The sequence below is a fragment of the Mustela putorius genome, unplaced genomic scaffold (genome assembly GCF_011764305.1).
Source record: "Mustela putorius furo isolate JIRA1106 unplaced genomic scaffold, ASM1176430v1.1 tig00000228_pilon_pilon_pilon, whole genome shotgun sequence".
Taxonomy (NCBI): Eukaryota; Metazoa; Chordata; class Mammalia; order Carnivora; family Mustelidae; genus Mustela; species Mustela putorius.
The window spans coordinates 36499166-36505408 of NW_025421322.1; the positions used below are offsets into that span (position 1 = coordinate 36499166).

A 6243-nucleotide genomic window follows, 5' to 3' on the forward strand; every position below is an offset into this window, starting at 1 on the left:
GCCTTTCCTGCCGCCTCACTCAGCCTAAGCCACGACCACCATCTCTCCATTAGTACTGAAATACCTCACTCCTTTTCCTCTGCACCCCTGCTTTCACTTCGTAGTATCAATTCTATGCACAGCCACCTAAACGATATTTTGAAATATCATTCCTTTTATTCCAACCCTCTGCTTAAATTCCTTTAGGGTATAAGCAAACCTGTTTGCACTTAAATTCCAGATCCTTACGTGACACATATGGCCCACATACCCCATATGTTGCCAACTTTTCCAATCACCTGTTCTCTGGCTTTCTCACTCTTGAGTCAGGAAAAGAGCTTCCTTCCCCTCTGATGTCTTTACAAATTCAGGGCATGGCGTTGTTCCAGACTCCTGATCCCCTCCTTGCTGACTCTCTGTACGGCTAGACCTTCTCATCCATCCTATCTCGTCCTCACATCACTTCCTCCAAGAATTCAGCCACAACCACCGCATATAGGCAGATATTGAGCAGAGGAATAATGTCCCCCACTTGTTGCCTTCATATCCTTTATCGCAAAGTATATGCTTCCTGAATTTTTCCTTCTTGTCCCTTCTCCTTGGTAAACCATGAGCTCCATCATGGAAATAAGTGTGTGTGTTTCATTTATCAAAGTATATGACTGACAGAGTCTCTGCCGCATGGGCGGCACTCAGCATATATTTCAGGAACTACTTACTGAACGAAAGAATAAATGTCTCCCATTAGTTTTGAAAGGTGCTGCTCTTAAAAAATTAAAGCCTTTATTCAGTAAAAGTTTATTTCATGCTTGTAACATAATTCGATGGGAGTATTCCAGGTCAAGATACTACCCTGGGAGACTCCTTTAGCAGAGACTCAGTCTTTTTTCTTGTGGTTGCTCCAACCTCAAGATTCCCAGAGTCCTATCCATGCAGCTGTGGATGGGGAAAGACAGCAGAGGTCAGGGTAGGAGGGCCTTATGGGGTGGACCTACTGCCCACATTCCTCTGAACACTCTTATCACATGACTATCATGTGTTCTTGCCTACTTACAAGGGATGCTGCGAAATGTAGTCAAACCCTGTGCCTAGGATGTAGGGAAATGCCTTGGGGGTCAATCGGCCCATCTCTGATGAAGAATCTTACTGTCAGATGTGTGAAGCCCTGTGTTACACCTCGAATGTTGCTGCCATTTCCAAGCTACACTTTATCAATACCATATGATTTCATAATGTGCAGTGAAATTGTCAGGGAATCAATTAGAAATTTCCAATCATTCATTTTTTAAAGAAAGGGGAGTGGGGGCACTTGGGTGGCTCAGATAGTTAAGTGTCTGACTCCCGATCTCAATCAGTTCTTTTTTTTTTTTTTTGTCGTTTTCTTTTTAAGCTTTTACTTATTTATTTATTTGACAGAGAGATCACAAGTAGGCAGAGAGGCAGGCAGAGAGAGAGAGAGAAAGGGAAGCAGGCTCCCCGCTGAACACAGATCCCAAGGTGGGGCTCAATTCCAGAACCCTGAGATCATGACCTGAGCTGAAGGCAGAGGCTTAACCCACTGAGCTACCCAGGTGCTCATCAATCAGTTCTTAATCTCAGGGTGGTGAGTTCAAACCCTGCATTGGGCTCCACACTGGGCATGGAAACTCCTTAAATAAACAAACAAGAAAACAAATAATAATAAATACATAAATAAATATTTTAAAAATTTAAATATTTAAAAAAGGGTGAGCGCTCACTTGGGCAGCACAGATATTAAAGTTAGAACAATACAGAAAAGATTAGCATAGCTCCTGTGTAAGGATGAAAAGTAAATTCATGAAGTATTCCATATTTTTAAAAATACTTATTAATTAAGCAAATACATAAATTTAGAAAGGGGGTGAAGGGCAAGGCATCCACGTATCCTAGCACCTGGGTAACAGAAAAACAAAATTTATATTTACATTTTACATGTTGTCCTACAAAACACATAGTGAATGAGGAGAATCCCACCATTCACACGTTCCCAACTCTGATCGGGGTAACTTACTGTCAGTTATGTAAGGGTGAGAGTGCAAAGTTCCCTACATGCAGAGATTTCTAGTAATAATTTGAGATAAGATCCCATAGTAAAATATCTTGACATCTAAAGGGGCAGTGGACGAGTGATTCTTCTGTATTCTTTCTGGCAAGGGCAAGGACTCTGAGCGCCATGACCATGATTAAGACGCCCCTTCACATTCGGAGCCCGTAAGAATAATAGGACGCGAAACAAAGGAAGCTAATGACAGCGCTCATGTGCGGAGCTCGGTAGGTCCTCACCTGAAAAGCTGTGGGACAGGCATAAAGGAGGACCCGGAGACGGAGTAAAAGAAATGGAACCAGGGGCGCCTGCGTGGCTCCGTGGGTTGGGCCGCTGCCTTCAGCTCAGGTCATGATCTCAGGGTCCTGGGATCGAGTCCCGCATCGGGCTCTCTGCTCAGCGGGGAGCCTGCTTCCTCCTCTCTCTCTCCCTGTCTCTCTGCCTACTTGTGATCTCTGTTTGTCAAATAAATAAATAAAATCTTTAAAAAAAAAAAAAGGAACTAATACTATGTTGTGGGAGACATTTTTGCTAGTAAGGGAATTTGGGAAAATGTACCCAGAGGGGAAGGGACCGAACCCTCTGTGCTCTCTGAGTGCAGCCGAGGGCATGGTGAGGGCTCCCTGAGGCCTGGTGGAGCAGTCTGTTCCTCAGGGTCTTCTAACGTTGCAGAATGTTCTGGAAGGAGGTCAACACGGTGGTGAGACCAGGGCCCTGACCCCGTGAATATCCCAAACAGTGACAACTTAGCATAACCACAAATCGGTGTTCTGTGTTCACCTGGCGGCGCGTTCAGGCCAAGACCGTGATGAGGGCACCCGGCGAGCAGGGCCAAGAGCACCAGTGTGAAACGAAATATAACACAACAGGAAAACCTGAATTCCAGATAAACAGTGATTTTCTTTTTCAGCGTCCCTAGTGTTTCACGGCGCGCCCTTGCACTAACACACGGGCGAACAAGAACGCCATGCGGGTGTGCACACGTGTGTGCTGTGCATACGACACACGTGCATACTGTGTGTGCTATGTTATGTAAACGGGCGTGTGGCGGCCATGTTCACCTGAAAGTCCAGCTGTGCAGGTGTCCTGTGTTAGACTGGCTGGACCCGCTGACCCTCAGCTGGACCAGAAGAGGAGGAGAGCGGGACCCTGTCCTTAGACACACCCTCTTCAGGTTAGAAAAGTCAGACACGGTAGCAGCACACAGAGCCCCCCAAGGCTCTTAGCACCAAGACCCAGCAAGCATTGGTGGCCTCACAGGCGCCGGCAAGTGCATCCCAGTGGTAGGTCTCAGACACGCTCGGAAGCCCAGTATTCTCCCTCTTCACACTCTGCCCTGTGACCATGTCGCTTCACCAGCAGTTACTGCACTTCGCCAAAGCCCTTCCCACCCAGAAAACAGCACCAAATCCCTCCTCATGGGTAGTGTCCAAGGAATCGAAGGCTGAGAGGTTTGAAGGAAGGGGTCCGTTTTATTTGGCATGGTACAGTTAGTTTTTTCTTACAGGGAGTAAATGTTTCCCTTTCAAATTAAAAATACCACCTCTATAAAACCATCTTGGTAGCTCTAATGATAGAGATTGTGACTCATTGGAGCCCCACATACATCTGTGAGAGGTAATTCTTCACAGACACTGTGGGGTTTCATGGCTGCCTTTGGGGTATGACTTGGCCCTTTTCATAAATAGTCTATTACAGACTTTCTCCGAGAGCTGAATTATAGGGATGCAGTTACAAAACTCACAAAATGTGTGGTGGCAGAAATTAACCCAAGGGCTTTACATTATATCCATTTCTTGATGGATCACTAGTATTTCTATTTTTTTGGACTTCTTATTGGAATTTAAAAATAGTCCCCGTAATCTCATATTCGCCACTTTTTCCCAAGTGTGACTTCCTTACAGTAAAGTTATCGGGGTAAGACCCATTAACAACAAATGGACTGAAGCCGGACTCCTGGGTATTCAATGAGATACACAACAGTAGCACAGAAATGCGAAGACGGGAGAAAGAATGAGCTGGCCTGGGTGGGCAGAGATGCAGTAGAGCAAGGCCATGCGTGGTGGCTGCTGGTCCCGGGACTCATCATGGAGAGAATTTAGAGAACATGAGCCCACAGGGCACATAAGGAGATGTACAGGTGTGGGGCTTCCCACAGGGTCAGTGAGGTCAGACAAAATAGCATAAAGATGAACCAACATTATAAACACCTGGAACCTGTTCAGATATGGTCTGAATACGTATCTAAACATAACGTAAGATTCACGGTAGGTTGGATCTCTTGTTCTATATACTGATTGATAGACACATTGTGGCAGCTTCTGTGAATGCTCAACAGATGTCTCTTCAGCAAATATCATCCCGGACCTCTGCAGGCATCCTAGGAAGCACCTATCACTTTCCACATGGGGCTTTCTCTCACAGGTACCAGTGACCTGGTATTGCCAGAGGGGACAATTGCCAGACGGCCTTAAGCCAGTCCTAACAAGCTGGGATGACTTTGAAGCTTTAACTTTTTTTTTTTTAATGAATTATAATTAACACGCAGTGTTACATTAGTTTCAGGTCTACAATAGAATAATTTGACACTTGCATGCGTTTCTCGGGGTGCATCCCAGTGACTGGAGTCTTAATCCCTTCTTCTCCTCCCATTTCCCAAACTGGCAACCACCAGTTTGTTCTCTGTAGTTAAAAGTGATTTTGTTTGTTTGTTTGTTTATCTGTTTGCCTGGTTTTTGTTTGTTTTGTTCCTTAAAATCCACAAATGAGTGAAATCATAGTATTTATCTGCACGATAGATACCCTCTAAATCCATCTATGCTGTTGCAAATGACAAGATTTCATTCTTTTTTACGACTGAGTAATACCCCTGTGTGTGCGTGTGTGTGTGTGTGTGTGTGTGTGTGTGTGTGTGTGCACCACATCTTCCTTATCCACTCATTTACAGATGAACTTTTGGGTTTGAGGCATCTTTCATGCTGCCTCATACAGGTTCCATCAGGACTGACTCTGCAGCCCACACAGACACCTGCTCATTAGCACCTGCCCTGGCTTTCTCCTCTACCTGCTATCATCTTTCTCCTACAGATGTTTCCAGGCTCACCTTCCAAATAAATCACTTGTCTCAATTCTTTGCCCCAGGAGTTCCTTTTGAGAATTCAGACAAACACAGAAAACCCAGCTCCTGTCTGTCTGTCCACCATCTCCTTTCTGGATTACCTGTAAAGTGGCTAAAGCTATACATGTTAACATGCCTTAAAGTATAGTATCCCCATTATGTCCATCTGAGTCCATCCCTTTAATTCTAAATTTTATAGAAAAGACAATTATTTGAGGCTGACCCTTCTTGAGAGTTCAGATCCACAATATCTACTACATTTCTGTTCTTCCCCTGAAATTAGGGTTGTCAGGTATGGCAAATAAAAATATATACTGCTCTGTTAAATTTGAATTTCATGTAAACAATGATTTTTTTTTTGTTATAAGTATTTCCCATTCAATATTTGGGAAATACTTATCCAAATATATTCATCAAATATATGGTCACCTCAAATTCAGATTTTACGGGGTGTCCTGTATTTTAACTGAGAGTCCTAACTGGGATGAATATTAGAAACCTTAGACTCCACTGTCGCAAAAATTCTTTCTTATCAGTCAAAATAGTCTTTCTGCTTCTTTAGACCTGTCTTTTTTTTTTTTTTTTCACCATGACCTCAGTTTCCCAGTCTGAAACTGAGGTCATCTGTCCTGTTTGGTCTAGGATCCCATGTAAGGAAGCCATCTTCCATACCCACTGTTCACGGAGCTCAGGGTCCAGGATTTTGTATACAGAAGGTAAACTTAGCACAATCCACTGATGAACTCACTCAGGTTTTGGCCCCACCTTCAAGAAGCACTCCCAGCCCCTGAGACAGACTAGATCACCCTTTAGCTGGTCTAGTGAGTATAAAGTCTAGAATCCCATTTTTCAAGTCTCCTTTTTATAGACCCACCCTACTTTTCTGCTTGATGCTTTAAGGAATAATCCATCGTTGCTTCCTTTCAAGCCAGAGAATCCAGGTCCATCTGCAGATCCTACAATCTGAGAAAATACAGCATTTATTCACAAGAGAAGATGACCATGAAAGAGAGCCCTATGGGAAAGTCACTTTCAGGTACTTCTTCTCACTCTTGAAAACCCGAGTGTGGACTAAGTGAGA

General features: G+C 44.1%; 1 non-coding gene across 1 annotated transcript; it reads left to right on the forward strand.

The window, feature by feature from the left end:
- The first annotated feature begins 1710 nt into the window (after nt 1-1710).
- LOC123391509 lies at nt 1711-1817 on the forward strand. The gene has a single exon (XR_006606220.1). It is a non-coding gene; the product is annotated as a U6 spliceosomal RNA (small nuclear RNA).
- Nucleotides 1818-6243: the final 4426 nt, after the last annotated feature.